Raw genomic sequence first — 21,673 nt, forward strand, 5'->3', positions numbered from 1 at the left:
TGTGTGTGTGTGTGTGTGTGTGTGTGTGTGTGTGTGTGTGTGTGTGTTTATGTTGTACTGTCATGGTGGACATGTGGCTTCCAAAAAACAACATGTAGGAGTTTCTTCTCTCTGTTCACCAAGTGAATCCTGGGGATTAGGCTTAGGGGCTTAGGTTTGGTAAGTGCTGAGCCATCTCTCCAGCCCCAGCACTTCCTTCAGAACAGACTCACTTCTAATGAACAGAAAGAAGGAATGACAATATTCATTGTGGGCCATAAAAGACACTACAGATTCCTACTTGCTCTCCTCTTGCCCTAGCAAGGCCCTATGGAGAGAGCCGTGGGAAGAGACCTCCCTCCAACACCCACCTGAGTGACCTTGGAAGCACATCTTCAGCCCAAGACAGCCTTCGGTTGTCTGCAGCCGTAGCCAACATGTAACTACACCTTCACGAGAGACCCTGACCAAAACCACCCAGTCAGGCTGCCTTCAGATCCCTAATCAACAGGACCTGTAAGAAAACAAGCACTAGCTTTCTGAAGCACTTAAATGATAAGCAACAGATATCTAACATATAACCCTCATTTCTAAAGTAAAACCACTAGTGCATTTTGGGATATGGGAAGGACTGAGCACAGAAACTACAGCTCCTGCGCTGTGCACAGCATGAACAGGAGGCAATTGCTACAGTCAGTCCTCCAGGGTGAATCGGAGTTGAAAGGCCACAAGCAGTGCTGGGTGAGGATTAGAAAGCAGATGCGTTCAGATACCGAATTGCCTCAGAGCTGAGGGAGATTTAGGCATCCCGTTACTAAATCCAGATTTAGACATGACAGCTACTGTGGGAAGCAAGGGAGGGCCTGGAAGGGGGTTCCACAAGAGGCCTAGGTTCCTGACCTAACAAAGCACCCGAGGAGACAAGGTTTCTGCAACTGACATTATTGAGGAAGAAGGCAGTGGACAGCCTAACGCTGTTTCACAGAGCCAGGCTGACAGTAAACAGCATGAAGCAGAGCAAGAGGGAGAACCAAACGCCCCAAGACAGACTCCTGTGCCAGCGTACAGTAGTACGCGACCTTTGCTTGGAGCCAAGTAGCAAGCGAGTCAAAAGACACTTTGCCAGCCAAAGATGAATGGAAGTCTTCAGAAGACATCTGACCAAACAGTTTCAGCAACACGTTCCCCCGAGGGTCCCAGGTGGTCAGGGCCCTACCCCTGGCACTCAGATCAGGCCTCTTCCCCGGGGCAAATATGGGCAGGTGGCATGTCTATTACCTCCCACTGTTCCAGCCCTTCCAATCTGGGACATGACTCTGCTCTCCTCCTGCAAACCCCAGCAAACTCTGTGGACCCGAAGCAGGAAAGCCACCTTGACAAAGGTGACTTAAAAATCTTGATGCTATTACTAATGCTGACAGGAATCATCGGTCCATGCCACATGACTCCTGTTACTGCAGCGTCCTCCTCCGGAAGCCCTCCCACGGCTTCCAAGGGAGCACCCATTCGGCCACAGGGGAACACCATGGCGTGAGGGGGCAAAGGGGTGCCACAGAGGAGGTGGCGCCTGTGGGGATTCTTGTTAGACAGTCTGGATGCTGATGACACCTGTCAGAATTGATTTTTTTTTTTCTCAAGAGCCACGTGTTGAAGATGTATCAATTACTGTGTGATGAAGAACCCTGAGAGGAAACCACAAATCAAATTTTCATTACCAGACTGGAGCAAGAAGCACCACGCTGAAATCCATCGCTGCTGTTTTCTGCTCTGGAGAGCTACATGAGAACTCACCTACAGCCCAGCTCTTGTGCACCTGTCTCTGTCCAACTTTTAGCTCACGGCACCCTACTTATCAGCTTCCTCTGTGCACATGCGGTTTTCAACTGCATCTTACTTGCTCTGCACTGGAGCCATTGTTGGGGTACCATGCGAGTACTGTGGGGGCCTGCCCTGGCTAAAGGCAAAACTAAAAAGGAATGAGCTAGGAGGTAAGGAAATGTGGTAACCTAGGGCTGCTTTTCATGTCTCAAGATCAGAGACAGGGAGAGTGTGACCCTAGCTAAGGCTTAAGCCAGGAAAGTCGATGGGCTGAGGGTCCTGTCCAAAACCTCAGCTACACCAAGGAAGATGGCCTAGTCCCTTCTAAACATTCCTCACACGGCTGCACTCTTGTGACTCGGCTGCTCCAAAGCTTCCCTAACACTCAGAGTCTCTTTGTTTTCCTTGTGGAAGAGGACCAGAGAGGCCACCATCTTGAAAATTCTGAAATACTAAGCAGAGGCAGAGGGTGATGCAAGGACAAGATGATGTAAAGACCATGTCCCTGGAGACCTGGTCACTCTCACGGGGATTCCTGCGACTGTTTCCTGTGGATCTCACAGGTGCACGCTCTTCCATTTTTGTTTTCTCACCTGCTTCAACATACAACAACCTCACTCAACTTCAGATCAGCCCAAGCTCCTCATCACAAGGGCAAGCTTCTGCTATCAACCTCTGCTTGTCTGGAGTCAGTGACCTGATCTTCCCCTCAGGCCACACTTGCTTCTCTCTCATCTTCTCCTGTGCTGTCTCTGGGATGCTGTCCAGTGGTTCCCTAGCAAACTCCTGGGCATCTAGATTCTGGGTATCATTAATTTCTCCCAGAAGCCACCTTTGAGCCACATTACCTCTGCCTATTAAAAAAAAAAAAAAGTATGTCCCATGACAGCCTCAGGTGCCCCCTACAGAGCACTGAGAAACAGCAGTATGGCTAGCTCTGTATTGGCCAGTCACCCACACAGGTCCTACACTAAACACACTGCTTCACATAGGAACAGTATAGCAGCACGGCTTGCACAACACCTAGCAAGTGGTAGGTCTTTTGGAATACAAAACAACAACAAAAACAATGATCACTTTTCTTGACTGAGAGGTCATTTCCAATTCCTTGTCTCAGTGCCTTTTGACCATTCCCTAAACCACACCAACGCCAACACTTCTTTCCTCCCTCTGGTAGCAGGGGCAGATCCTGAACAAGCACACAAACATCTCCTGGTAAGGTTAGAGACGCTGTGATTCCACCCCTACCTGCTGAATCAGAAGCTCTGGGGATCCCCCAGCACTGTGGTTTAACAAGCCCTCCAAATGATTCCGATACATGCTTGGCATCTTAAAAGTTTCTATTGCTGCAATGGAACACCCTGACTGAAAAGCAAGTTGGGGAGGAAAAGGTTATTTGGCTTAAACTTCCATATTGTTGCTCATCATTGAAGGGAGTCAGGGCAGAGACTCAAGTAGAGCAGAAACCTGGAGGCAAGGAGCCATGGAGGGGTGCTTCTTACTGGCCTGCTCCCCATAGTTTGCCCAGCCTACTTCCTTATAGATCCCAGGACCATCAGCCCAGGGATGGCACCACCCACAATGGGCTGGGCCTTCCCCATCAATCACTAATTAAGAAAATGCCCTACAGCTGGATCTTACGAGGCATTTTTCTTAGTTGAGATTTCCTTCCTCTCTGATGACTGTAGCTTGTGTCAAGTTGACATGAGACTAGATAGTACATTCTGGTTAGAGAGCTACTGCCTCAGGCCTTTAGAAACCGTGAGAAGAGATGATATCACACTTAGCAAAGGGCCCCTGTTCCAAGCTAGCTGAGCCCTTTCCACTGCAGAACAAATTGTGCATGCCCCTGCAGGGGTCAGATTTGCACACACTCCTTCCCTTCCCCCTGGACTAAACAAGAATCACCCAGGGAGCAAAGAAAACAGGTAACACAGGTACTGAGGCCCCAGGGATCTCTGAGCCCTGGGAAGTGGGAAGGCTCTGGGCAGAGCCTTTCTGGCCAGGAAAGAGTTCACCCAAGGTTAATGCCAGTGCTGGCAGGCTTCTTTATCGCAGATGCCAGTTTCTGGCCACATGTTTCTGAAGAACAATATTAGCTACACGAGTTTAATAGACAGATGTGACACACCCACTACAGCAGAGACAATGGAAGGGCAAATGGACAGAAGATCTTGGCTGTCCGTTTTGGTTTAAAATTCAGTGTCTTTGAAGGCTACAGCTACTCGCTGAATTTATTAGGTTTTATACCTGGTCTTGTTTAGGGTCCACAAGAATCTGAAAGAACGACCCCAGACTCAAGTGGCATGCAAGCAACAAAAGGCGTTTATTCTGCAGAAGACCAGCATGCTGGGGCCACCATCCAGGCAGAATGGCCACTATAGACAAAGGTGTGCAGGTCTTTTTATAGGAAACTCGGGGGAGGGAGCTGGAGAGATGGATCAGAGGTTAAGAACACTGGCTGATCTTCCAAAGGTCCTGAGTTCAATTCCCAGCAATCACAAGGTGGCTCATAACCATCTATCCTGAGATCTGGTGCCCCCTACTGGTGTGGAGGTGGACAGGCAAGCAGAATGCTGTATAAATAATAAATAAATCTTAAACAACAACAACAACAACAAACAAGAAAAGGAAACTAGGGGTATTTCAGGGAGAAGTAGGTCATCTTTATTGTAATTGGTGCAGGTCAAAAGCAAGGGTACCAGTGCATCTGTAATTGGCTAGGGCTAGCTAGGGCTTGATTAGGGGTTGGGGCTCTCTAAACTAATCAAACCAGCCCAAACTGGTGGGTGGCAGGGAAGCCACAAGGGTTAATTCCTGACTGGCTGGCATCCAGGTGGTCAGTGGGCTACGTTCTTGTGTTAAGAATGTAAGATAAGGCTGCCCAGAACAGAGGTCCCTTCCAATTTTTGTGGTTATCTCTAGGCTGTTTCTTGGGTGGGAGGCTTTATGGTCTTGTTCCTGGAATTGGAGACCTAGGTCCTAATTCCTAGAACTGATATTTTTTTTTTGGGGGGGGCAGGCTGGGGGTGAGGGAGGTCAGCCCTGGTCCTCTCAGTCTAAACCACAGCATAACACACTCAGGCCTGTGGAAACAGCCATAGAGCCAGGAATGTACAACTTCTCATCACGTACATTTCATATAAATCCTCCTAGGTTTCATGTCGTGTCACCTTTGAGCACCTCCTACACTCAAGGCAAGCCTGCTCTGCAGGAGTGGGACCCAGAACACAGAGAAATCAGGCTGGACTTGATTTGAAAACTTCCTCCTTGCTAGCCAGTTTTCACAGTGCTAAACCCAGTCTTACCCATCAATGGACCCTGTGTGCTACAATACTGACCTGGCAGATAGGATGTACCCACTGGTACAATAGTGGCATGACTGTTAGGGGAGCAATCAGGGACTTCTTATCTGGTAATCCACAGAGAGGAATCCACAACTGGTACTATAAACTGGTAAAAAGCTCATGGGGAAGTCACAGAAACTGGGGGTGAAGGGATGAGCACTCACTACTGTTGTGTCAACAAATGGACATGTTGTCAAACTACCTTCTGAATATATATGTTTATACAGATAGGTTGGTGCTGCTCTCGACCTTGGTCAGAAAGTTTGTTTTGTGTTTTTTTGTTTGTTTGTTTTTTTAATGGGCAATAGCTAATAAAGAAACCCAGGAGTAGTCAAAGTGCTGAGAATGACTCCTGGGTACTCATATCTTAAGAGAATATCTTTATCATACCCCTCTCCAAGCCTCAGCAGACACTTCAAAGAGGGGATGGAAAGAATGTAACAGCGTGGATTGCTGTGAGACGCTGTCTGGTGGACACGACACACATACATGAACACACATACATGAACACACAGCAGCCTCGGTCACCTGTGTAACATCCAGCCTGTCGGCATTTCAGCATGGAAAGGGCTGTTGTTCAAGGGACCCTATCTATCCCTGAGGAGCTACTGGCTGTTGAGGGAGAGGGAGTAATCTTTCCTCAGTGGTGTAGCCACTGTTAAGTTGCCCGTGCTGCAGTTGAAAACAAACAAGCCCCACCCATATGCATGCAAGCAACCCTAATTAAACTCGTTGGGTTATGGAGGGGGGACATGAAAATAGGTAGGGAGTTGCTGAATAGCATAGAAAGGGTCCAGATGGAGTAGGATCGGATAAAATAGGGCAATAGGGGAGGGTGAATAGGACTAAAATATATGATATATAAAAACATTGGAGTCTGGTGTGATGGGTGAGACTTGTAATAACAGCCTGTGGGAGACTGAGGCAGAGGTATCACTGTGAGTTCAAGGCCAACCTGGTCTACCTAGTGAGTTCCAAGCCAGTCTGGGCTATAGACTCTCAAAACAACAACAAAATCCTAGAAAAAAAAAAAAGCTCAATACAGCCTTTCCTTTTTAAGATTTCCTCTTCCCAATTGGAGTTTTCATTTACAGTGACCCATTTCTTGCCAGCATTGATTTTCTAAACCCTGAGGACTACAACAATTGTTCTCCATGGCTGCTAGCGCAGGAGAGGAAGCTTCCTGAGCTAGGGGTCAGGAGAACCAGACCCTGCACACCATGGCACCTCTACCTCCCTGTGGAGTCTTGGACAAGTTATGTGATCTTCAGTTACTCATTTATGAAACAAGCAAGCCAGTCCTCCCAAAGAGCCTCCTTCCAGCCTGAACATCACGTGGCTTGGATGTTCTTCTGATGACTTCAAGTTAGCCTGGTGGAAATGGCTCCGTTTTTAACTCTGGAAGGAGTTCCTTGAGGATCCAATTCCATAAAACAAAGACACAACAAGAAATTTGTGCACATAATTTACCATAATGGTAAGTCTATAAAGGAAGAGCCAGGACCTACCACTGATGACATTAGTGAGCACAATTGTAACTGCTAATGAGGGTTCAGTGTACAAAGAAATGGACATAATGGCAGGAAACCAGAGAGGCAGCATGAAGCAGGTTTTCGTTGTTGTTGTTGTTTTTTAAATATGTCCTGAATAAAGTTGATTGTACTGGGGACAAAAGGACATTGAACCAAAAAACAAGCTTGGATTCTGGTCCTGGCCTGGTCTACCAGACAGTGACTGTGCCATCTAAGACAAGCCAGCCATCTTAAGATGTAAGAACCTGGAAAGGGGGAATCATCATAAAACTGGTCTAGCATATCGGATAGTGCAACTCGGAGGCTCCAAGAAGACAAGCAGGTTTTATAAAATGCTCCACCCTGGAAATTACACATGGTAGATATACATGACTCATAATAACCACATGTTCCTAGACATTTTTGAACCAATGCATTAAAACCACAGTTTCCAATGAAAAAATCTAGAGACTGAACTCAGGGCAGGATCTTATATTTCTGTTGCTTTTCTTCAATGCCTTAAGTTTTTCCATTACTTTTTCACTGAATAAACACATTGACTTAATTTAAAAATTAAACAGTATGGAGGCTGGGGACTCAGCAGTAGGTCCCCTATCTAGCCTGTATTATCTAGCCTGGGTTTTAGCTCCAGCACTGCCAAAAATAAATGAGTAAATAAAATACAGAAAAATAGAAAATAGAAAATAAATTCTTCCACTCAATCTTACTTCATCACAGCTAACAACGTCTCCTATCAAAAAAGCCTGCATATTTATTCTACATAAGTGCAGGTTTCTGGACCTGCCCCTGGGTCTACAACAATATATGTTGGTTTTTTTGTTTTGTTTTGTTTTTCTAGATATCCATTACTAGAGAGGAAATATCCTCTTTCAAATAATCTAAGTGTAAGGCAATGTAGTTTTAGATTACTGAAATCTGACATTACTTCTAGTGGTGATAATTAAATAATAAGGCTACTATTATTTCTCGTCGATCAGAAAGGTAGAAGGAAAGACAAGAAGGTTGGTGATTAGTAAGGAAGATGAAGCCTGAACAGAGGTAAGGGGTAAAGCTCTGAACTCGGTTTGTTAAGTGAGACAAAGTGAGAACACACTTAAAGGGTGACGGACTTTGAGTGTAGGGTCTTCGGTCGGATATCGACGTCTCGATAAACTGGAGTGATGCCCAGGAAGTGATTACAGCACGCGGCTGCACAGATACATCTGAAGTTCATGGTCCCAGACTGCTCATAAGAAAAGTGGGCTTCAGGGGTTTGCAAAGAGTACTTTGAGCTTTTGACCAAAAATCACCAAATAAACTGAAAGCATTTCCACTTTGGACTTGTGCACATGTCCTTTTCCATCAAGATACCCAAAAAAATTAGCAAGGTCCTGAGTCTTCCATGTTTCATTCATCTCCAATCTCCAGCTTAAAAAAAAAAAAGAAAAAGAAAAGAAAGGGGGGCGTAGCAAAACACAACAACATAGTCAAGACACAACATGCCCACAGCTACTTTCATCTGCAGTGTGAAAAGCTCCTTCCTCCCTCTGGGGCCCTAAGCTCTTCCTTTTTGCCATTTGAACGGTGCATATTTCACAAACTTTACTGAGCAGCAGAAAGACAGGCAATCAAAGCCATCCGAGTCCTTGGCTGCAGGTTCTGAAATATATAATAACCCCTATGAAAATTTTCATTCTCCTTCCTCCAGTCTTGAAACACAGAGCGGGCCACAGTGGCTCTCGTGGGTGATCTTTTTCCCAGCTCTTCTTCTAAATGACTTACTGCAACCATCTTCTTTATCTACCTAACAAATAAGAACGTTTCAGGTTCCAAATGCCAGTCCCTTCCATTCTGTTGAGTTCACTATAACAGATGTGAATCCTCTAGAAGGTGCTGGGCACTCAGGAAAACCCCAGCACTCCCTGGCACCAATGCCTGGGTCTCTGACACGCACTGGAGTCCACTAAGCTTACAATGTCTGAGCTCCCTGTGACTGTCCTAACACCCTGTTACTTCTTATCAGCAAACAAGATAGTTTCAAGGCTGTTTGGGAAACAAAAGCAAATCCCAATAAATGGAGGATGTGACAAAAGTAAAAAATACAATGCTGATGAATCCCAAATAACTTTACCTTCTTTAAAAACAAACAAACATTTTAAGAGCCCAGGTTACTAATCAATAAAAGAACCTGGAGCTTGGAGCTCATACTTAAATCATGCTGAAAAAATTTAATCTATTCATTTCAGGCTGAGAGGTGAATTCTTTCCTCAAATATCTTATACTTTGTTCAGCTTTCTTCATTGTATATAGTCATTATGCACAGTACAAAAGGACATTTTTATACAAGCACACACTGAACATTGGGCAGAATCCCATGCTTTCCTATTCTCTTTCTCCCCATCTCCCATAGATACCAGGCTTCCACTCCCATGCCATATATACATATATGATTGTATGTATCTATACAAAAATCTAGGACATGGTTCATAAATCCTCATAGCTAGTAGGAGTTTTTGCTGCTTCTGCCTCGAAAAATAATCATGGGTACATTTTCCCAGAGAATAGAAATGTGCTTCTTCACAGTTAATTAAGTGATTATTATTTCTTCCAGAGGGATCAGTCACAGACTAAAACTACAAAATAGAGTGACAGATCTGTTTTATGGGCAGTTGTTAAAGTCTAATTAATTGGTGGATTTCTGTTTCTAGGAAGATGACAGACTATTAAATGTATTCTTTCCTAGTGTGAAATATTATAAAATTAATATATCAGCTGGATCAATCACCGTGGAATAGGCAAAACAGTTCGAGGTATGGGGCAGTCTCAAAAAAAAAAAAAAATTTGGTTGAAGACACACTGTCTTAGTTAGGGTTTCTACTGCTGTCACAAAACACCATGACTGAAAAACAAGCTGAGGAAGAAAGGGTTTATTTGGAGTACACTTTCATACTGTTGATCATCATCCAAGGAAGCCAGGACAAGAACTCGGGCAGGGCAGGAACCTGGAGGCAGGAACTGATGCAGAGGCCATGGAGGGCTGTTGCTTCCTTCCTTCTTCCCCGAGTTCTCAGCCTGCTTTCTTTCTTTCTTTCTTTCTTTCTTTCTTTCTTTCTTTCTTTCTTTCTTTCTTTCTTTTCTTTCTCTTTCTTTTTAAATAATAGAATGATTTAATATTAGATGAAACTAATACATTTAGTGTCTTCCATTATTTTAATTACCTCATTAGACAGTTTGGTTACTTTCTTTTTATATATATATTTTTTTTAAATTTTTATTATTAGTTACATTTTGTTAACTCTGCATCCCAGCTGTATCCTGCTCCCTCATTCCCTACCAATCCCACCCTCCCTCCCTCATCTCCTCCCTGCCCCTTTCCAAGTCCACTGATAGGGAGGTCCTTCTCCCCTTCCATCTGACCCTGTTTTATCAGGTATCTTCAGAACTGGCTGCAAAGTCCTCCTCTGTGGCCTAGCAGGGCTGCTCCTCCCTCGGGGGGTGGGGAGGTCAGAGAGCCTGCCATTGTGTTCATGTCAGAAAGAGTCCCTGTTCCCCTTACTAGGGAAACCCACTTGGTTACTGATCTACCATGGTCAGCCTGCTTTCTTAGAGAACCCAAGTATAGCAGCCCTGGGATCTAACCACCCACAACGGGCTGGGTTCTCCCCAATCAATCACTAATTAAGCAAATGCCTTACAGCTGAATCTTATGGAGGCATTTTCTCAATTGAGTTTCCTTCCTTTCAGATAACTACAGTCTATGTGTCAAGTTGACATAAGACTAGCCAGCACACACAGCCCATCCTAGATAGCCCCTTTTTTGCTGGACCGACCCTGATGCTCACACCCTTCCATTTACCTCATGGCTACATCTGAAGTAACTGGAGATCTGAAGCTTCTGGAGAGAGGAACAAAGAAACAATGGAATATATCAAGTCTAGGGTTCCAGACGGAAGGAACTCAAAAGAAAAGTTAGAACTTCCTTGCTCCCTCTAAAGAGCCAATACAGGCTCTGGTGAGGTGGCTGACAGGACTTGCCAGCACTTTGTTCTTTTGCCCAACCAATACATTCTTCTCAACATAAATTGCTCTGGTTACATGAACAACACAGAAGAAACACCTATATGGTTGGAAGAGTGGGGGAAATACATCTGGCTGCTGATTTTGAGATCATGGTTCAGTGAATGGCTTCTGAGGACCAGAAAGACATCTTAAAAGCTTCCTTTAAGAAACCAGAATCAGGCCATTGAGATGGCTCAGTGGGTGGGTAAAGGCTTGCCACAAGCCTGGGACCTGTTCCACCCCTGGCTGGAAGGATCCCTGGTGAAAGAAAGAACCAACTCTTACAAGGTGTCCTCCAAGCTCCCCAAAAGTGCCGCATGTCCCTGCATACACTTATACACATACGCACAACAAGCAGATGTGATTTTTAAGGCAATCCTTTAGTTATTTGCTTGGGGGTGTTGTTTTTGTTTTTCAGCTCAAACATTTTTTTGAAGTCATAGCTTTTCCTCTTCCCTTTACTTCCTCTAAGCCCTTCCCATACACCCCTCCTTTCAGATTCATAGCCTCTTTTTCACTAATCGTTATAAACATAACTTTTTAAAAAAACTAGAACCAAGACTCATTGAAAAGGTTATCTTGAATCTGGGGGCTAGGTATGACTAGTCAACCTCCATAAGGCATTCTTTGGCCACAAGTGGGCGGTTCTGCTTTCCATACAGAAAGATGAGCCGCCTGGTGAGTGAAAAGGCCTCACCAGCTAATCGACTTACTTCTTACTGCTTGGCCTTAGTGCGGGAACACCTTTTCCCTGAGTCCTCACAATATGCACAAGAAAGAAGATCGCTGACAGGGTTACCGCTCCAATGTCTTCTCTCTCAAAAGGTCAGGACAATTAATTTTAACCACAAAGGGAAATAGAGCTGCATTTACCTGTGTCCAATTAATGAAAATTTACTCACCCAAACCTCTGCATTTCCAGCTGCCCCAGGGATGGCATTTGGGGAAAAAATAGAGAATAGCCTCTAATTAGAGGCCAGCAAAAAGAATGGGGGATTGGTACTGCTTTCTAATCAGTCTCTACAATGAATCAGACTTGCTCCTACTTCCTACTGGTGGTGATGAACTAACTTTCCCAATAAGCATTAGAATATGGGGGAGGCAGCAAGATAGCCTGTGGGTAATGGCGCTGCTGGCAAGCCTGACAGCCTGAATTCAATTCCTAAAACCCACATCATGGAAGAAAAGAACGGACTCTGGCAAGTTGCCTTCTGACCACACACACATGTATAACACACAAACACAAGCCACAATTAATTAGCAACAAGTTTTAAAACAAAACTTCCTAGAAACTGGAGAGAGCTAAGAAAACAGGGTTGCAGGTGTAAGATTCTAGGGAAGAAGAGAACGGAGGCCCACGGACCTAGTATCAGGCTACTTTGTCCCAGGCGGCGGGGCACTTGCCAATCACAGAGAGGAAGCCAAAACTGAGCAGCACACTGACAGCTCTGTAGGATCAAGAGGACAGAGCCTCTTCTACATCAAAAGTAGGAGCCCAAAAGGGCAAGGTAATGGGAATAAAAATATAAACTAGTCTGGCTTCACATCATCTTGGGGGACCTAGAATCTCAAAGCTTCCTAAGAGACAGTTTTTCTACAAACCCCAAAAGAAAGCCTGTACAAGCCAGTTAAAACTCTTTTTTAGAACACTTGTCATATTTAGCAGCAGCAGCCGAAGCTTTAAATTATGTCATCAAATGCTAAATATTGCTAATTATATGATGCATTATTATTTAATGTAGCAGAGAAAAATAAAAATGCTGCCAAATGTGAGTCCATTAACTGTAAAAATATCTTGATTTCATGTACTAAAATGTAGAAATATTTACATTTTAAGATATAAAATATGGTATTAATATATACATAATTTTTAAGTCAGGGTCTTACTATATAGTTCAGGCTACTCATGGTCTTCCTGACTCAGCCTTTCATGTGCTTAGATCACATGCTGGTGCTATAACATTCAGCTACACAAATATTCAAAGTAACATTCTGCATTCATTCAAAGATAATCAAACAAACAAGGAAACACGATAGCATAAACATGAACCAGCAAAGCAATCAGAAAATGTAAGGAACAGGAAGAGCAGGTGCTTAGGTGTTAGAACAAGAAAAATTCCCGGACATAGAGTGCAAAATATCTATGCCTAGAACACAGATACAAAAGCTGGGCCTAGCCAAGGAGCCAGGTGTAGTGATGCTCAGCTGTAATCCTGGCACTTGGGAGAGATATGGGAAGATGAGTGATAAGTTTGGAAGTCAGCTTGGGCTTAACAGCAAAGCTTTGTCTCAAAAACAACAACAAAAATTACAAGGGAAATAGAAACAACACAAAGTAAGACTATGATGTTGAAAAAGAACTAGAATTCTACAAAAGAAATTCAGTGATTACTACTGAAATTGAAAACAAAAACAAATAGATGGATTCAACCCAGATTAGATACAGCTGAAGAAACACATTGGAACTTGGAAGACAGAACTATTCAATGTAGTCTGAAGAGACTTTTTTACAATGGGGGTGGGGGTGGGGGTGGAAACCAGAGCAAGCAGTATGACAGAGGGCACCGTAAATATAGGATGGAAAATTGACCTTGTACCACAAAAATTCTCCCACAAAGAAGCAATCAAGTTTGGAGAGAGCTTCGACTATTGGCCAGCCTAATTCTCTTCAAGTCCACAAACACAACCAAGGCAGGTTGCACAACCACAGTGGCACTGTGGTAAAGAGCTGTGACAGAAGAGTGTGTGGAAGGGTGGGTATTAATCTTTCTGTCTGCCACTTTCCACTTGTCAGGCAGTTGCAGGGATGAAGAATTAATACCTGTGAAGGTCACTAAGGGTTCACTGTCTGCACAGTGAATAACACAGGTGTTATCACCAAAACCAGACAGGAAAGTAACTCATCAAAAGAAAATACAAAGAGGAAACAATTCTATACAAAAAAGAGATGTTTAGCTACTTGGCAACTAAAAAATTCGAATGCAATCAACAGAACTAAATTCATTAATTTCGTCAATTAAATGCAGAAACATTGAGGACCATGCACTTTCAATGATGTAAGGAAATTCCATCACTTAGCAGCATGCTACCAACAAGAGTGAAAGCCAGCAGGCCACGTTCATAAAGTCACTTAATACAGGTTAATCACACCCTTGGTTAAGTGACTTCTGGGAATGTGTCACAGAAAAAAATAAAACAACAACAATAATCTAAGTTGTTGAAAAGTATGGGCAAAATCACTCCTCAGAGAGAACGTGGAAGAAAATTTAATATCTGCTAATAGCAAAGTGTCAGGAGAAATGAAGGAGCTTGCAAATACCAAGTTACCTATCCATTAGAAACTATATTTAGCAAGAGTTTGACTCACAGAGATCACTTGTTCTAGTATTAACTGAAAAGGGACTAAAATTAAAATTATACATGTAACATGGTCTCAACTGTATTTTACAATGAGCCAAGGAAGCCACTAAAAAATAAAGAAGTAAACTATGAGTAGGGTTAAAGAAGCACACAGGTAGATTGGTTTATTCTTGATACATGAATGTGTATTGCTCTCCTATATAGAAACATAAATATTATTCTTATTCATCGTAAAGATACCTTAAAATAAGCTCTATGCAATGATTCCATTTCCTCAATCCAACTATTAGCGTTTCCCTCTCGGTTGTCTTCGGAATTAGGCATACACACATGCTGGCACCGACGTGATTAGTCTGCATCTATGAGTTGCTTTCTCAGAATGATATGCCCTGGAAAGGAGGCAAATAATTAAACCTTTTTCCTGCCTCCCGCCTCTTCCACCAACAAGCTCTGGCAACCAGGAAGACACAGGAGTATCCCAGCTGCACTCAGGGTCGGAAAGACAGAGTAAACTCCTGGCTGCCAGCTCCAGCCTCCTCAGGCACCTTTCTGTAACGCCGCAAACCATGTAACTGGCTGCTGTTTCGGTCTTCCCGCTCTTATGATGGCAGGGAATGCTGATCAAAGGACCCTTAAATCTCTTTCAGTTCTATTTTCTCTGGATGTGTTAAAAAAAAAATCAATAAATCTCAACTCTTAAAAAAGCTCATATAGCCGGACATGTTGGCATAAGCCTTTAATCCCAGCACTTGGGAGGCAGAGGCAGGTAGGTCTCTCAGTTTGAGGACAGCCTGGTCTACAGAGAGAGTTCTATGACAGCCAAGGTGACACAAAGAAATCTTGTCTCAAAAAAAAAAAAAGAAAAGAAAATATATAAATAAATGTTCATATAAATTACCAGTTTAAAAGGAAAAGTAACAGTATTTTTAAAAAGCCTCCTATCTAGCAAATCTCCTTGTACAGTCTTTATTTTTTTGTTAATCTAGACATTGATACATTGGCTGATTAACCTCCCACAGAGCCAGGGATATTGATATAATGAAGCATGATTGTTCTAAACTAAGGCAAAAGATTAACTTACTGACGGATTAATGCAAAACCTAAAATACAGTTTTTCATGTTTTAATATTTAGCTTACAAGTGCTGATGTGTGCCACCCCCCCCCCCCAAAAAAAAATAAGAGGACAAATATCTCCCACTTAATGCTCTGCTTAATGCGTGAAAAAGTTTCACACTAAGCTTGGGAATTCCAAAAGAGAAATCTAAATCAATGAACTCTGAAACTTCTCAGTGAGCATTCCATGACCCACGGCCCACTTCACTCACTTTCCGAAGGAGCAAGCTGAACACTGATCTGCCCTAGGAGGCACAAAAGTAACTTCCTTTACTGCAGCTCAGACTCTGCTTCGTAAACTCACTGGGCCCTCTTCCCATCCAGCCCTTGATACCACTGCTGACAAGGAGATGCAGGACAGAGGTTAGGGTCTTGGTTTTAAGGTAGATATGAGCAGAAGTACGGATCACCCTGAAATGCATGGTTCTTTGTTCATCTTTCTGTGATAAAAGATAACACTCTGACAAGCTCCTCTAAGTTCCTACTGGTCTTGCACACTCATGCATGTTCCTGTCACTTCTAAAATCCTGTCCAGAGACAGCTTTTACCCAGGAACACACTGAAGCTTAAATTCACAGGCCCCTCCTTAAATTGTTGGAGGACACATCCAAGACCCGCCCATTTTGCCTTTTGTCTTAAATAGGACATCTCCAAATTATAAAAGCAAATCCCTGTAGAACTCAACCTCCATGCCCACTTTCCTGCCCGGCTGTTGCCCATCAGCTACTACCCAAGCAGCAGGCTCAGGGGCTCCTGCAGGGTATGCTGGCTGCCAAAGGTGGTTCTGCCACCCACACTGCTGGTAGATAAATTAGCTCGGCACTGAGGGAAGAATTTGAGAGGGGAAGAATTGCCTTAAAAAGTAAAAAATAAAAAATAAAAGTGAACTTAACAATTTGATGACCTGATGTGAGTATGTGTGCTGACAGAGAATGTTAATTCTGATCTGAAAGTATTTATATGGAAAGTCCTACAAAGTTAATCATACATTCATTAAGTCAGTTCAGCTGAAAAGAAGCAAGTGACAATAAATTAAAGCCTTTCCCAGATAGCTATCCTACAGCATGATACATACTATCCAGTACTCCATGAAACAGTGGTCCTCAGACAAGAGTAACCTTTCTCCCAGGAGACATTTGCTGATACCTGGCAATACTTTGGGTTGTCACCATTTAGAAAGGGTGACTATATAGGGCTACCAGCAAACATTAGGTCAACATCACTAAACATTAGATAAGGTATTTTCTGTGAAGAAAGCTGTCGTACTCCTACAACAAGGAATCACAAAGTCTGAGAACTGTGGTTAAGAATCTGAAGAATCTATTTCAATTGGTACATCAGTCTCTGCAGGACACCCTGGGCTCAGGTTTTAGCTTTGTTGGTCTCCTGTCCCCTCCATGTCCTCCTATCCCTCCCCGCTTCTTCCTTAAGACTCCCTACACTCTGCCCAAAGTTTGGCTCTGAGTCTCAGCATCTGCTTCAATGCCCTCTTGAGTGAAGCCTTTCAGGGACTATGCATGGAAAGGCCTTAGACCTCCTGCTCAGATGTAGCTGATTGTCAGCTCAGTCTCCATGTGGGTTCCCGAGTAACAGGAGCAGGGGCTGCTTCTATCATGAACTCAATTGTCTGTTCTTTGATCACTTGCCCCTGGGGATGTGGTCTTGCCAGGTTACAGAGGAAGAGGATCCAGGCAGTCTGGATGAGACTTGATAAGCTATGGGCAGATGACAGAGGAAGAGAACTCCCCCTTTCAGTGGACTAGAGAAAGGGTATAAAGGGGAAGAGGGATCGAGGGTGGGACTGGGAAGAGTTGAGGGAGGGGGCTTCAATCTGGATATAATGAATAAATTGTGAAAACAAAAATTAAAATAAAAAAGAATCTGTCTTAAAAGAATGGGTATTCATGGAGAGAGAAGCAGATTCCCACTGTAAAATAACAAGTCTATAGACCTTGGGGGAGAGCATGTGAAGGCCAAGTTGACAGGTGGCTCACAAAGAGCTAAATTCTGACATCAACTCCCACCCCACAATAGAAAGCAATGAAGCCTCTGAGGGAAAAATGGAAATTTTGTTTACAACAGTGGTTCTCAGCCTTCTTAATGCTGTGACCCTTTGTCACTTGAGGGGGTCACCTTCGTGTCGTTGTGACCCCCAACCATAACATGATTTCATTGCTACTTCATAACCAAGATTTTGTTACTGTCATGAATCATAAAGTAAATATCTGATGTGCTGGATATTTATATCCTCTGACCCCTCCCAAAGAGGGTCTCGGCTCACAGGTTAAGAAACGCTGCTTTAAAGAAAGGGAGCTGGGCACGGTGGAGCATTATCTCTAATACCACATCCAGAAAGCTCAGAAAGGAAAAGCTGAAATTCAAGGTCAGTGAGCATAGTAGTAGGAGGAGGATTGAGACCCGGTGCAAAAAACAAATATTGAAGCTTCCAGATGTGTATGGATCATGGGACTGTGAGGACCCTGGACTGAGTAATCATTTCAGGAGTGCCAGGAAAGGCACCTTGCCTACCTGGTAACTTCCAACCCCTGGCATCCTCAAAGGATGGAGGTGGTAGTCCTTCACTCCCTAAAGAAGCTTAAAGAACAAAGACCCCTGAAGACAGAACAGTGACCTACTGTCACATTTGGGACAAAGTGATGGGTAACAGAGTGCTTCCCCCTGAGACCAGTTTTCATATAGAGCAAGCCTTGCTCAAGCAGCTCAAAATGGTGACAAGGAGCACCTGAGCAGAGAGGGAAAGGGTAAAAAAATGGGCAGAGCAGGAGACACTGAAGTGTCACCAACTCCAAGGACTGCCTGCAGCAGCATGCAGAAAAGGACAGATGCAGGGAGAAAAAGAAGTCAAATTCCTGGCCTGGAGGAAGATTACAGTGGAGCTCAGCTCAGGTGAAAACACTTCAGGAATGCTTGAAAGAATGGGGGAACGGGGGCGGGGGGGGGGGGGGTTGAGGGTTTGGGGGTGGGAGGTTGCAGGGCTGGGCAACTAGATCTCATGAAACCTCCAACTGGGTAATGCCCACATTTAAGCCTAACAAACTCACACTCCATAAGTCTCTCAGGTGGCACTTCTCCGGTGAATGAAGGGAAACCCCTCCAGATGAAGACCTAGTCCCTTCTAAGGGTGCTGAAAGCTGGCCTCTTTTCCCTGACACTCCTACCCGCCAGGTCCCTCAACTGGAGTCCTCTTTTGTCTTGCAAAGCCACCTTACGCGTTCTCTAGAAATCCCTACTGTTGGTCTCCTTTGGTTTTCCTTCTCTTTCCTCATTAGTGAGCACAGAGCCTGGGAGCATGCTCATTTGGAGCTCACCATATTTTCTATGAAGTTTTTCTAACACGCCTAACTTCCAGAAAAAAAATGGGGGGGGGGAAGAAGGATGGTGAAGGGTGGGGCAGGTTCAAGTTCCTAACAAAAATAATGCCATGTAGTTTTAAAAGAATTTAAAATGGAAATCAGAAATAGTTATGAGAAGAAAAGTTCATTGTGTCGAGAAGCTGGGATTAAGCAGTTACCAGAAACTGCAGAAAGTCCATGTCAAGAGATAAAACATACAGAACAAATGGAAATTCTCCATTTCTGATCAAAGAAAAGCCACAATTCTATAGCGTTGTTGTTGTTTGGTTTTGGTTTTGGTTTTTTAAAGCATGTTACTGGATTTCCTTTTTTGTTTCCCAGACTGCCATTTTACAAGTTTATCTCATGAACTCTATCAGATTCTGCAGGACAAGGACTATGTCTTAGATTACATTTCCCTGATTGCAGGAAGGTTCAAATATCTGCCATCATATTAAAAAATCTACAATTTCTGGCCAGTCTAAAGCAAGATTGGAGACAATTCCTCAAATCTCTTAACAGGTTCCTCATTAAAGGACACACTCCCTTGGCCATGGTACCAGTGCGAGCGATGAAGGAAGTACAGCTGGCCCCATTCTTCTCCCTCCCTCCCTCCTTATTGGTTCCTTCCTTCTTGAGCTGGCTGTCCACCTGTATGTCTTTCTGCCTTCAACATAGATTCCCCTTTTTAGCACTAGGGGTTTGCCACATAAAACTTTGTTTCATTCTGTTAGAGTTGGCAAAGTTCTTTCTTTTCATTATTCTGCCTTGTTCCACTCAGAGCAGCTGTCAAGCATTCAAGCATAAGTTGCCTGATAGGTAGAGACAAGGTCTTTTCACACCACACCAGAAGTTAAAAGGCAGTTTTCTCCGGAAGTTGAAGACCCATTATACTCTCCCCTTCTTGTCTCTGTCTACACCGTCCCCCTACCTCCTCCCCGACTCCCCTCACAATCCCCCAACCCCCCACCCCCACCCCCGCGCGCGCACCGCAAGTACATTGGGCACCCATTCGGCCAAAAATGTCTTCTGTATATTGGGTTCGTAAATAATGATTATAATAACAAGGTCATAACACAGCTTTCTCAAACATCGGAAATACTCAACAAGTACCTGACAAAAACTATAAACGTCAGGGCGCATCCGTTTTTCACCTAGTAGGTGCTCAACAAGCATCTCTGAAATTAAGCTAATCTTAGGAAAGCTGCCCCGCACCCAGTAGGCCTCCAGTAAAAGGCTACAAAAATCTAATAGCAGGCAACACTTAGACAACCTGGCAGAGATGACATTAATCAAAACCCAGGCACAGATCCATGAATGGAAATGCACGTCTCGAGGTAGCACTTTCGAGAGTGCAGGAAAGGCGCGTGACAGAGCGGCCGCTGCGGGAGGCAGGAACCGCGCTCTTTTGGGAAGCCATACCCACCTCCGCTCTGAGGTATTGATGGGCAATCGGAATTCGAGGGCTGGAAAGAGCCTCCCCCAACGACTGTCACTTCAGGGCAGCACCGGGAACTCTCACCACAACCCCTTCTTCGGGTAACCGCCCAGCCGGGATTCTCCAAGGAACCAAGAGTAGCAAGGAGAACAAAAGCCAAAGCCCGCCGGGCTTCGGGCTCCTTTCTGATGGAGATGGAGCCGGCCAGAGGCTGAGGAAGCCGGCCGGGACCGAGCAGTGATGTCAGCCCCCGGTGGCTGCCCGCACCGCCTGCCCTCCCCAGCAGTTGCGGGCTCAGTGCAGCTCAGCCAGGGGAAGCAGCCGGGTCCTCTCCCTCTCCGGGCCACCGGCCCGCAGAGGGGGCGCCTCTTTCGGGTGCGGCCGGGGCAGAATGCGAGGCTAACCCCTGAACAGGGGGGATAAACTGGGGAGGGGAGGCTCACAGGGAACTAAACCAGACCCCCAGATCTGGAAGCAGAACTCCCGAACCGCCCCTCCACCACCCCGAACGCGCGCTGTCCCCAAGGGGTGGGGTCCTCTCGAGGCGGCCATCCCCTCGCTCCTCTCCCCTAGCACACACCCACGAGGGAGCCCGGCGGCAACCTCCCCACCCAAACTGGCGACCCAGGCACGACACCGGCGCGCGCGCTGCGCGGAGGAAGAGGAGGTCACCGAGGGCGGCCGGGGTGGGTCCCGCCGGAGACGATGGCTGGCGCTGGGAAAGTCGCGAGTTGGGTGTTTGCTCGGCCTTGGGGGGCGGGGGGCGGGAGATCACGGGTCAGGTGAGGCTGGGGTGCAGAGTGAGCCGGGAAGTCCCGGTCCCTGCTGTCCCCGGCTCCCGGGAGCCGGCGGAACTCCGGGAGACGCTGGCAGCGGAGAAGAAAGCGGGCGGGCAGGGGAGTCACTCACCGAGACAGACGGAGCGCGGCGGCCCTTTGTCTGCGGCCGCGGCGCCGGCGCGCTCGGCCCGATCGCTCCGGCCCAGGCGCGGGCGAGCTCCCGCCGGCTCCCCGACAGTCCGGCTTGGGCTCCCGCCCGGCCCCCACCCGCACTGCCTCCGCCGCGGCTCCGCCCCCAGCCCCGCCCCTGCCCTAGCCCGCGGGCCCCCACCTGCTGCGGCGCAAGGACAACGGGGTCCCCGCACAACCGCCCGGGGGCCGCCCAGCCGGGACCCAGACCGGAGGAGGGGGGTAGCCTCACCTGAGCAGCCCGGCTTCTGCACCTCCTGCCTGGAGCCCGGTCCCCGGGCAGCCTGGCCTTCCTGCCGGGCACCTGCTCTCTCGGGGCCTCAGTCGCTCTAGCAGCCGGTTGTCACTCCTGAATGGGTTGGGGGTGCCCTCAAGGGCCTGTCCAGGAGTAAGGGTTGGCGGGAAATGGAGCTCTCCCGGAGCTTGGTCTTTTCTCCCGATCAGCCCTCTCTACCGTAACCGCTGAGACTGAGGGCGGAGAGAAAGAGCCGGCTGGAACTGGACCGCTCCAGGCAGGGGGAGACCCGCGTGGGCGAGAGCCACCCCTTGGCTGAGGGTCGAGGGGTCACTGTGGGAGCTCAGGTCACGCTAGTGGGCGTTGGGTATGCAGCCTAAGCCGTTCATCTGTCCCGGTTCGCGGAGTCCAAGTTAAACTCACAGGAGAACCGAGACTTCGGTAGCCAGAGAAAAACCTGAGAAGCCTCAGACCCCAAACTTCCGTGGTGA

At 45.9% G+C, this 21,673-nt stretch overlaps 1 protein-coding gene and 1 pseudogene across 5 annotated transcripts in view; both read right to left on the bottom strand.

Moving 5' to 3' along the window:
* The window catches only part of LOC129687912 (60S ribosomal protein L7-like), a 10,425-nt pseudogene extending 8,919 nt beyond the window's left edge, over positions 1 to 1,506 (bottom strand).
* Mapk4 (mitogen-activated protein kinase 4) overlaps positions 1 to 21,215 on the bottom strand; it is a 124,735-nt gene extending 103,520 nt beyond the window's left edge. For 2 of the 5 annotated variants that reach the window (XM_055622887.1, XM_055622885.1), the window contains exon 1: positions 20,889 to 20,976. The gene's annotated coding sequence lies outside the window, so the exon portion shown is untranslated. Of the gene's footprint in view, positions 1 to 14,314; positions 14,374 to 20,888; positions 20,977 to 21,179 lie in introns of those variants that run through there. The other 3 variants (XM_055622889.1, XM_055622886.1, XM_055622888.1) reach the window with 2 other exon arrangements.
* Between the last annotated feature and the right edge of the window lie 458 nt (positions 21,216 to 21,673).

The sequence above is a fragment of the Psammomys obesus genome, unplaced genomic scaffold (assembly GCF_907164565.1).
Source record: "Psammomys obesus unplaced genomic scaffold, mPsaObe1.curated_primary_1811, whole genome shotgun sequence".
Taxonomy (NCBI): Eukaryota; Metazoa; Chordata; class Mammalia; order Rodentia; family Muridae; genus Psammomys; species Psammomys obesus.